The sequence below is a fragment of the Sminthopsis crassicaudata genome, chromosome 1 (genome assembly GCF_048593235.1).
Source record: "Sminthopsis crassicaudata isolate SCR6 chromosome 1, ASM4859323v1, whole genome shotgun sequence".
Lineage (NCBI taxonomy): Eukaryota > Metazoa > Chordata > Mammalia > Dasyuromorphia > Dasyuridae > Sminthopsis > Sminthopsis crassicaudata.
The window spans coordinates 479,491,365-479,503,697 of NC_133617.1; the positions used below are offsets into that span (position 1 = coordinate 479,491,365).

The following is a 12,333-nucleotide window of genomic DNA, read 5'->3' on the forward strand; positions in this document are numbered from 1 at the left end:
CATTTAGGAGTCCTTGGCTCATTTAGGCTGAGAGATGAGAATGTTTAGGTTGACTTGAAAATATGTGTCACGGAGTAGGGACAAGGTAGTCTCCACTGATTAGGTGAGCCAGTGCACAGGATGCCAGACAACCAAGCAGAGTTTCCACAGGTTCAGACCACTGAGGCATTGCCTTCTTCCCTGCCCCAAAGTTGCCAACAGAGCAGATTTCCCCATGCCCCTGTCTGATTGATCTAAGGGTGACTCAGGGAAAACCTTTGCTTACAGCTCAGTTCTTTACCAAATCTGAGTAGTGGCAATATGGACCCCCTCTAGAGAAAGTGCTTCTTATTTCAAGGCCCTCTCCATTTTCCCAGCTTGAACCCAGACCCTCCTGCTCAAAGCAATGATTTGGACATGGTTTGCTGCCTTGGGCTCTTAGTCACCAGCTCACCAGGGGATCTTTAAAAGCTGGAGCAATGGGCTGGGAGATTGTCAACCTCCATTAATTCATTCTTCTCTTTATCAAGACTTCAGAGCAGGAAAAAAAAAGCTTCTTGCATCTAGCCTTACCACTTTGCTCATACACAGTGAATTAACTTTTTTTTTTCTTAAATTAGATAACTATTCCTGGCTCCCCTGAATCACAGAAATGTGGGATTTTAGAACCTATGGAATGTTACTCAGTTTGTTCATCTGTAAAATGAGGGTGTTGGATTTGATAATGCAAGTCAGGTGCCATCTCCTCCTTAAAAACCTTTCCTGGTCTCTCCCCAACTACCAAGCTAACAAAGCCCTCTTCCTCTTGAAATGACTTTGTGTTATGGTGTTTAGTATTACACTACATTTATCTGCCGGCATACATGTTGAGATAGCTAGGTGACAAGTGAATATTTTGCTGAATTTGGATTTAAAAAGACCTGACCTCAGATCCTTCTTCAAATAACAATTCTGTGACCATGAACTAATCAATGTAACCTTGGTCAATCTTAATTTAGTTATCTGTAAAATGGGGATGCTAATAATCCCTGTCTCACAGGCTTATTATAAGGATTAAATGATGCAACATTTGTAAAGTGCTTTGCAAACTTTTAAATACTTTGAAAATGCTGGTTATATTATATCTCACCAGTAGAACAGAAGCTCCCAGAGTAGAACTATTTACTTTTATATTGATATCCCCCAATATCAAAATGCTCTGCATGTACTAGATCAATAAATAACTCAGTATTTATTTATTAACATTAAATTGGGTTGTTTATTGAACTATTTTAAGAGTATTTTATTTTTCCAATAACATGTAAAGATAGCTTTCCATATTCATTTTTCTAAGATTTTGAATTCCAAATTTTCTTTTTTTCCCTCCCGCTCTTATCTCCCCTCCCTAAGATAGCAAGCAATCTGATATAGGTTATACATGTATAATCATTTTATAAACATATTTCTATATTAGTCATGTTGTGAAAGAAAAATCACAACAAAAGGGAGAAATCACACAAAAAAAGAAAAAGCAAATAAATTTTAAAAGTGAAAATAGTATGCTTTCATCCACATTCAGTCTCCATAGATCTCTCTCTGGATGTAAATGGTATTTTCCATCCCAAGTCTATTGGAATTATCTTGAATCACTACATTGCTTAGAAGAGCCAAATCCATCACAATTGATCATCATATAATCTTATTGTATACAATGTTCTCGTGGCTCTGCTTACTTCACTCAGCATCAATTCGTATAAGTCTTTACAGGCTTTTCTGAAATCAGCCTGCTCCATCTCTTAAAGAGCAATAATATTCCATTACATTCATATAGCATAACTTTTTCAGCCATTCTCTAATTGATTTCTTTTTCCAATTCCCAATTCCTTACTCCCACAAAAAGAACTGCCACAAATATTTTTGCACATGGGGTCCTTTCCCCTCGTTTATGATCTCTTTGGGATAGAGACCCAGTAGAATTACTCAGTAGTTATGAAGCATCTATAATAGCATTGTCAAAGCTTTAAGGATAAAAAGACAAAAAAAAAGAGAGAGAGAAAGAAAGAAATGACAACTCCAGAAGCTAAAATTCTACCCAGAGAGATAATATGTACAAAATAGCCACCTGAATACTAAAGAATATATAATTTTTTTGGGGGGGAGGGAGAAGTCAGTAGCAGATGGGAGGAATCAGTAAAGATGCTTAATAAAGGCTTATTATTGTAGGATTTCATTTTATATCCTTGTGTATGGGTTTAGCTAAGGAAGAGAATATTGGGATCACTGAAGTGTTGCCAGCTCTAGGTCTCAAGTGGATGTTGTGATGTTTCTTTTGGCTAGTGAAATTCTACATTGTTTGTCAGACACCAGAAATAATTCAGTGATCCCAAAAGAAAGGGGCAAATGTCTGAGAATCAGAGCTCTTCCAATGAGACAAGTTCTCACTGATCTTGAATGGATAAAAGGGGAATCTTGACTGGAAGCAGGGAGATGGTTTTGATTACCTCAAGGAATTTTTCTAGTTTAGGAATTCTACTTGTCTGTTGGGGAGGAAAATGGGGACCCAGAGAAAACCCTGACAATCTTCATCTCTTCCTTTGGTTCTGGTAGGTAGGATGAAGGGGATGGTCTGTGTCAAACTGAATCCTTTGATGCCTTGCCAGATACCAGCAATGTCCATCCCTTATATGTGTAATTGCTTACTGTATGTATGAACAAACATTGAATGAGTGAGTGAGTAAATGAATAATGCAAAGGAAAGAATACTAGGATTAGAGTGAGAAGGCTGGATCCAAGTCATGGCTCCAAAAACTTCCAGCTATGCGATAACAACCTCTTGTAGCCTCAGTTTCCCCATTAGTAAAACTGTAATAATAACAATAATTTGTGCTAGTTACTTCCCATATATATATTTGGAACTTTCTTTGTAAACCAGCATTTATCAATTTATTAATAATTCATATCTCCTAATCACATACTGTATATCCTTCACTCTGCTAAGCACTGTGGTTACAAAAATAAAAATAAAAAAAAAATCATTGCCTTTTAAGAGCTTATAGTTTCTCCTGGAGTCCTCAGAAAGCAAAGTGCTCCATAGCTTCCCATGCTATGAAGCTGGTCCATGTCCACATAGCCAGATATTCCTATCAGGCTCAGAGAAGGAAGAATAGATGAAAGGATTTCAGAATTGAAGTCCTTGAGTCCCACCGTTCACCCCTCAGTTTGGGAACTGACTCTATTGGGGGTCAAAGCTTGTAGTATTTTCATATCTTATGCACAGCCATGGAGCATATAAGAGATTCCAGGGCCAGTTAAGAGGTGGAAAAATTAGGGTGTGGGTGACAAAAACAATTTCTTCCCTCTCACAGTGAGGATTTCCACCACCTAACTCTCCCTAAGGGCCTCTGCTCTCTCCACACCCTATCCTCCTCAACAATCCCATCTGCCCTCCCCCTCTTCCCTGGCTTGAAACCAAAGTTCCTATAGCCTCCCCCGGAGCCTGGCAAGGAGGGGCATGGCCCCATAGAAGGACTGATTGTCTGATATTTGCACATTAGCTTCCAAGAAGCGAATAACTCAGTTTGGCTCATTCATTTCAAAGCCTTGGATACTTTTTTGCCACTGTATCCCTTTGGTCAGTCAGTCCACAAACATTTATTAAGCATTCACTATGTGTCAGACACCATGGTAAGTGCAAGGAGTATTATTGTTGTTACTGTTATTATGGTTGCTTGTCCTTAGTTCTTGAGGAGGAACAGTGACATCACAGGATGATGTCTTGGCTGGCACATGAATTGGATTTAAGGGAGGCAAAGTGGAGAAAAATCATCAGTTTTATTCTTTCTTCTAGAGTCATTGAGGTCACTGGCAGGACAAAAGTCAAGAGGGCTGGCGATGGCCCAGTATGCAATGGATGACCTTGGCCTTTCGAAGTTAAGGTCTTTCCCAGGCTTTAGTTTGCTTATTCAATGACTAAATTAGGCCATCTTTTGTCACCCCTATAAGAATGCAAGTAGAGATTATTGCAGTCTGTATCCCCAGCACCTAGCACAGCGCCTGTCCGGCGCCAGGGGCAACTGGGCGTTGCCTCATGAGGGTCTCTATTTGCTGAATTCTTGCACAACCTTTAGAGCTCAGTTCCAATGCCAGCTCTTCCAGGAATCTCTCAGTTGGTATCAGCTTTGTGCCCCTCAGACCTCAAAAAGTACCTTGTTTTTATATGTCTCAAATGCACTCATCTATTTATTTTGTTTTAAATATTTATAAAGAAAGGCAAAGACAGCCCCTGCTCTCAAGGTGCTCAGACTAATGGAGCTCAGACTAATGGAGGAGACAACAGGCAAACAACTAAATTCTAACGAGCTACATGAATAAATTGGCGATAATCAACAGAAGTAAGACATTAGAATTCAAGGGGATTGGGAAAGGCTTCCTGTGGATGGATCACTGGATCTTATATTTAGAACTAAAAGGACTTCAGAGTTCAAACCTCTCACTTTATAGATGAAGAAACCAAAGTCCTAAAAGAAGTGTTAAATGTCTGAAGCTGATTTAACTCACATCTTCCTGACCTCAGGGTCAGTGTTCTATCTATTGTACCAATTAGCTGCCTCTAGTAAAGTGATTGAGGCAGGATTTGAACTAGGATCCTTGGACTCCAAATCTAGTCAGTTTTCAATATCTCTTCTGCAATACAGTTCCACTGCTTTATCAACATCTGGGGTGTGTGTGTGTGTGTGTGTGTGTGTGTGTGTGTGTGTGTGTGTGATTTCTTTTTGTTGTTGAATCATTTTCAACCTTGCACAGCTCTTCATGACCCCACTTAGGGTTAGAAAACTTATGAACTGGTTTGCCATTTCCTTCCCTAGCTCATTTTACAAGGTGAGGAAATGGAGGTAATCACAGTTAAGTGATGTGTCCAGAATCACACAGGCTAGTCTGTGCCTGAGACTGGATTTGAATTCAAGAAGATTAGTCTTCTTGACTCCAGACCCAGCTGAAGTAAATGAAGAAACTGAAGTAAACAGGATTAAGTGACTTGTTCAGGGTCACATTACTAGTATCTGAGTTCAGATTTGAATTCAAAAAGGTGAGTTTTTCTGACTTCCAGTCACATTTTCTATCCATTAAGCCACCTAGCTGCCCTCTCTTCTTATCTTTTCCTCTTCTCTCTCTTCTCATGACCACCACCTTTCTTCAAGCTCTCATCACCTTTGCATTATATCTTTGCCTCAAGATTTTCTCTTCTTGGGGCAGCTGGATGGTGCAGTGGATAGAACACCTGCTCTGGAGTCAAGAGTACCTGAGTTCAAATTTTATCTCAGACACTTAACCCTTACTAGCTGTGTGACATTGGCCAAGTCATTTAACCCCAAATGCCTCCTTATAAAAAGAAAGAAAGAAATTCTCTCTTTTCCAAATCATTTGTTATAGAGCTGCCAAAATGACTTCCTAGAGTGGAAGTCTGACCATATCACTACAATGCTCAGTAAACTCCTTTGGTTACCTATTGCCTCTAGGATAATCTCTTTTGCTTATATTTTTAAGTTCTTTACAATCATGTACAAATATACATGCATACTATGTGTGTGTACATATATGTATGTATATATACTATGGTATATTTATATAGATACACACATGTGCAATATATATAACAATCACACATATCATACATAAATATATATATATATGCACACAGTACAGAGACATGCCTGTACATACATACATGCATGCACATGAGAGACCGCCTAGCATAGTGAATAGAGAGTTAACCTGGTAGCCAGGAAGATCTAAATTTGAGCCTCTCTTTGATACCTATGGGGAAAACAATTTTGAGCAAGTCATTTAACTACCTTACTACTGTTTTACACAGCTCTTTTTTTTTTTCTTTGCAAGAAAATCAGGGTTAAGTGATTTAGCCAGGGCCACATAGCAGTCAGTGTCAAGTGTCTAAACTGGATTTGCATTCAAGTCCTCTTGACTCTAGAATCAATGCTCTATGTATTGCACCATCTAACTTCCTCAATATGGTTCTTTAATAATAATAGAGAACATTTCTATGGCACTCTGTACTTTGCTAAAAATTTTACATGTTATTTTATTTAAGCTTCACAATAAGCCTTTGACATCTGTGCTATTATTATTTTAATTTTTACAGATAAAGAGACTGAGGCTTAGCAAGATTAAGGGTACTAGAACTAGTAAGGATCTGTGGCAAGAGTTGATCTCGATTTTTCTTGACTCCCAAACTAACTTTCTTTCTACTGAACTATCTAGCTGCCTTCTAAGACTCTTAAGTTGCAGAGGAGGGGCTAATATACATTGATAGAGAGAGTCTCCTTACCTGGGAGTTCTGTATACCAATAAAATTACAGTTCTGGTCCCTTTATCTGTATGTATTTATGTATATGTGTATATACATATACACTGTCTCTCCTGATAGATTGTAAACTCTTTGAGAGTAGGACTTTTCATTTTTGCTATTGTATCTTTTGCCTAGTATGATACAATGTGTGTCCATGGCAAATAGTATTCTATTCAGGAATTATAAGAGTATCATTAACATATCTAGAAGCAGTTAAGTGGCTCAGTGGATAAAAATGCTGGCCCTGGAGTCAAGAAGACCTGAGTTCAAATCTGCTGTCAGACATTCACTAGCTATGTGACTCTGGGTAAGTCACTTAACTCCAATTGCCTCCAAAAAGAAGCCAGATATCTAAGACAAAATAATAGATGATTGCATTTGAGATATATAAAAACAAGATACCTTTTTAAGGTCTGGGAGGGTGGAGCACAAGGCTGATACTGACTGAAAGATTCCTGGAAGAGAGGTAGCATTAGAATTGAGCTCTAAAGGCTGGGCAGGAATTCAGCAAATGAAGAGAAGAGAGGGGAAGTGTAGGAACATAAGATATCTTCTCTTCCCATGAAACAAGACTCAGTTGCCCACTGTGGGCCAGATAGGCAGTATGATACTGATGAGGATATGAGATTAAAACAATCTTTACTTGCATTCTAATAGAGTGATGAAAATGTAAAAATATATATCATATTTCAAAAAAGCCTGGAAAGACTTACATGATGCTAAGTGAAGTGAGCAGGACCAAGAAAATATTGTACACAGTAAGAACAAGATTATGTGATGGTCAATTGGTTCTTTCCAACAATAAGGTGATTCAAGGCAATTCCAATGGACTTGTGATGGAAAGTGCCATCTGCATAGTGAGAGAGAACTATAGAAACTAAATGTGGATCAAAGCATAGTATTTTCACCCTTTTTGTTGTTATTGTTGCTTGCTTGGTTTTTTTTTCCTTTCTCGTGTTTTTTTTTCTTTTTTGATCTGATTTTTCTTGCACAGCATGACAAATATGGAAATAAGTATAGAAGAACTGCATATATTTAACCTATATCAGGCTGCTTGTTGTCTTGAGGAGGAAGGAGGAAAGGAAAGGAGAAAAATTTGGATCACAAGATTTTGCAAAGGTGAATGTTGAAACAATCTAGGCATATATTTGGAAAAAATAAAATACTATTTAAAATGTTTCAACAGAAAAAATAAATAAAAATTTGATTCAGTGCAAAAAAGTATATATTATAACAATAAAGGTAATAAATAAAAGTAAATACAACTATGGAGGCAGCTAGATAGCTGTAGTGGACCTGGTATCAGTGAAATCTGGCCTCAGATACTGTCTGTGTTACACTGGGCAAGTTACTCAAACTCTACTTATCTTAATCTACAGAGAAGAAAATAGCAAATCATTTCAGTGTCTTTGTTAAGAAAACAGGGGGACATTATTGGCATGGTATGGTCCACAGACATGGATGAGCAACTGAACAATTTATAAAGTAGTTAAATACACGGTGGCTTATGAGGAAAGATATTAGCAGTTGTGGAGTAGGATGAAGAAAGAAAGATTTTATATAGATGTCAGCACCTAAACTGATGAGAGGGGGCAGCTAGATAGCTCAGTGTTTAGAGCATTAGCCCTGGAATTAGGAGAATCTGAGTTCAAATCTAGCCTCTGATGCTTAACACTTACTAGTTGTGTGAGCCTGGGCAACTCACTTAACCCCCAATTACCTGGTCAAAAAAACAAATAAATAAATAAAAATGAAAAGGCAAGTAAATGATATATGTAAAATCATACATTAGTCACATTGCAAAAAGAAAAAAATTAAATGAGAAAATCATAAAATAAAAAATTAAAAAATAGATCTGATGAGAGGATTTCTGGGAGGTGGAGGTAAGAAGGAATTGTATTCCAAGCATGGAGGCCAGGCATAAAGATATGAGATAGGTTATTTTGGATAAGAAACAGAGGGTCAGTATAGTTGTATCACAGTGCAAGAGAAGGAAAAAGCAATGTCCAATAAAGCTGGGAAGATAAATTGGGGCCAGATTCTGTAGGGCTTTAAAAGATAAACAGAAGAGTTTATACTTTATCCTAGAGGCAATAGGATGCCACTGGAGTTGGTTGAGTAAGGTCACATGGTCAGATCCGTGCTTAAGGAAAATTACTTTGTCAGTGGTGTGTGAGACGGACTGGAGTGGCAAAATACTTGAGGCAGAGAGACCAATTAGGAGGCTTTTGAAAAAATCTCAGAGAGGTGATGAGGGCCTAAACTAAGAAGGTGACTAGATGAGTAGAAAGAAGGGGACAGATGTTAGAAAGGTAGAAATGGCAAGATTTGGCAACTAATTGGATATGTGGAGTGAGTAAGAATGAGGAGTTGAGGTTAATGCTGAGATTACAAACTTGAAAACTGGAAAGATGGTCATACCTTTGACAGAAATAGTGAAGTTTGAAAGAGAAGAGGATTTGGGGGAAAGATAATGAATTCTGTGTTGGACATATTGAGTTTCAGATGTGTCTGGGACATCCAGTCTGAAATAACCTAGGAGGCAGTTAGTGATGCAAGATTGAAGCACAAGGGAGAGGGAGCTACTGATGAATTTTTTGAGCAGGGAAATGACAGGATCCATCTTTGTACCCAGCTGATTGATCTGGTAGTGGAGGACGGATTGGAGAAGTGATAATGAAGGCACCCCCCCCAAAAAAAAAACCCCAACCCTTTTAGGGACTAATGGAATAGTTTGAGTATTGTTCATCATTTTTCAGTCTGATTCCTCGTGACTCCATTTGGCATCTTCTAGACAGAGATATTGGAGTGGTTTTCCATTTCCTTCTCCAGCTTAATTTACAAATGAGGAAAGCAAGGCAAACAGGAAGAAGTGACTTGCCCAGAGTCACACAGTTAGGAAGTGTCTTAGGCTGGATTTGAACTCACAAAAATGAGTCTTCCTGACTTCAGGCCCAATGCTCTGTCCAATGCTTCATCTAACAATAGGTGAGAATGAATATTTGTACTGGTAGGGTGGATCGAGAGAACAAATGTGAATCCTGTCGTAACTGAATTAATCCCAACACACCGTGGCTCGCCATTTTTCCATACCACAATCCCCATCCCAGGTCATATATATCCCAAACAATAGTTCTTTGTCCTAGCTCCTTTCCCATCCTATATCATACCATTGTCTCATGCCCACACCCCACTCCAGGTATCCCAACTTTTCTTCTTCTTATAAATTTTGGAACTCTTCTATGAGAACATTGCTGTTTCCTTCCCTCTTCCATGCTCTTTCTATCCAGACTATTTCTACACCTGCCCCTCCCCAGTGCTCTGGGCACCTGGCCCTTCCCCTTAACAGCTGATATTCCATCTGAATTTGGCTCCTTATCCAGAGGATCTGGAACAGCTTTGCCCACACAGATGGGCTCACAACATACACACACCCACAGTTGTATATATATTCAAGACACAAGAATACACAGGCCTCCAAGCAGCTGTTTGTTGCTTTGTTCAGTTGTTATTCAGTCATGTTTGACTCTTCATGATCCCGGTTGGGGCAAAGATATTAGAGTTCTTTGCCATTTCCTTCTCCAGTTCATTTTACAGATAAGGAAATTGAGGCAAATTGGGCTAAGTGACTTCTCTAGGATTACATAGCTAGGAAGTGTCTGAGACCAGATTTGAACTCAGATCTTCCTGATTTCAGGCTCTGGACTTTTATCTATTGTACCATATAGCTAGAAGATCCACTCCCCTCCTCCCCCCCACACTTAACATTGCAAAGTAGATAGTTTATCTTTTAGGACCCAGTGTCGAGTTAGCCTAAGTTCTCTCCTCCTATGTCCCAAACTGTCTATTGTGATTTACCAGCTGGTAAAAACAGGTCCCTGCTTCAGCTTCAGCTTCACATCTATTTTTTGGAGTTCAGGGTCCCATTCTCTCATGGTCTACTGGATATCAAGTTTTGCTCATCCCTGCCAAATAAATTCACAGAAAGATATGTCTTGGTAGTTTAATGGGTTGCCCCTTCCCCAGGGCTATTTGAAGTTTAAAAGAGGATGTTCAGACTCCAATAAGAAGGAAATTCAAAGAACTAAGTCTTATATTCCTGCCTTTGAGCAAACTGTCCCCGATTTCTGGAATGCTCTTTTTACTCACCCTCACTTATCTGGCTTCCTTCATGACTCATTTGTAGAATGGGGATAATAGCAATACCACCTCACAGGTTTCTTGTGAGATTCATAGAGTTAACATATGCAAAGTACTTTGTACACCTTAATGTTGTTGTTTGTTATTCAGTCTTCATGGTCCCATTTAGGGTTTTCTTGGCAAACTGGTTTGCCATTTTCCTCTCCGTTCATTTTATAGATGAGAAAAATGAGGCAAACAGAAGTATCTTGCCCAGGGTCACATAAGTAAGTGTTTGAGACCAGATTTGAAGTCAGGAATAGGATTTTTCCTGATTTCAGATCCAATACTCTATCAGCTGTACCATCTAGCTGCCCCAACATACCTTAAAGCTCTACATAAATTATTATAATTGTTATTATAATGTTCATTCAGTACTTCCTATGTGTCCAGATACATCCTAACTATTGAGGATACAAATAAAGTTAAATAAGCCAATCTCTGCCCTCACCAAATTTATGTTCTAAGGCTGGGAAAATGGGGGTCTTAGGTTCTAGGCCCAATTCTGCCGCTGATTTGCTGGGCAATCTAGACTAATAAAACAAGACTCTATAAAACAAGGAAGCTTAATCTGGATAGTATTTAAAGTTTCAATCTGGGGTGAGCTCCCAGGTTACCTAACAACCTATGCCCAGCTGGGTGGTTAGGAATTTGTATCATTACTATCACTTCTTCTACCATTGCTATTATATCCTTCCCCTCACTTTCCCAGGTTAGATAAGGGAAATCTGACTGCTATTATCCTCCACATGCTGACTGTATTCAGGTGGCCCAGAGAGAGCCTGCCCCAGGCTGGCCTGACTAACTTTTAGGAAAGAAGGAAGCCTGGCTGTAGCCTGGGCACTGGACAGCGTACTTGAATCAGGTACATTCTGTTCAGGGAGTTCCCTGCAAGCAGCTGTGCTGACTGGGACATGCATGCATGCATGGGGGTGATGGATTGAAAGATCTCCAAACTGAAAGTTCCCCTCCCTAGATCTTGGAGATACATACTAATTCCCCCATAGGCAACATAAAGATATATAGTAATTGCTACATTAAATATAGATTTAGTGCCTAGCCAGCACCTTGAACATAGCAGACGCCCTGGATAGTCAGAAGAACTGGCTTTTAGTCCCAATTCTGACACTTACTAACCATGACTTCAATTATTCCTTTTTCTGAGTGATAAATTCTTCCATCTGTAAAATGAGGAGGTAGTAAGGAATCATTTCTAAGATCTCTTCTAGATCTCGTTTTCTGGGATTATTGAATTAAATTGGATTCATAGTCAGAATGCTTGAATTTAAATCCCATCTATGTTATATGGCCACATGTGTGACTCTCAACAAGATCTTTTACCCGTGGGCTTCAATTTCCTGCTCTGTAAATCAGGGGTTATACAGGATTGCTTTCAGGATCCCTCCCAAACCCAAGTTCTAAGAGCCTAGACCTGATCATCCTAAAAAAAAATTTAGTCTTAATTTAATAACACATTTCTTTAGCACTTTTAGACTTCTATGGGGTTTTCTCACAACCTTGAAGGATCAAGTAGAGTCAATAAGCATTTGGTAAGTGTCTACTCCTTTCAGGCATTGTACTAAGAAGAAAAAGTACAAAGGGAAGCCCTCCCCTGAAGAAACTTACATTCTAATGGGAGGGACAGCATGCAAACAATTATATTCTGACAAGATATAGACAGAATAAATTGGAATTAATAGACAGAGGGGAGGCACTGGCATTAAGTGAGGAGGATAATGTCAGTGTTGGCTCCTTGCAGAGATGGTATTTTGGCCAAAACTTGAAGGCAGACAGGGAAGCCAGGAGGCAGAGATAAGGAGGGAGTAAATTCC

At 39.0% G+C, this 12,333-nt stretch overlaps 1 protein-coding gene across 7 annotated transcripts in view; it reads left to right on the plus strand.

Annotated features, from left to right (window-relative positions):
- Positions 1-12,333, plus strand: part of ELFN1 (extracellular leucine rich repeat and fibronectin type III domain containing 1) — a 190,660-nt gene that overhangs the window by 64,107 nt on the left and 114,220 nt on the right. The window lies entirely within an intron of this gene.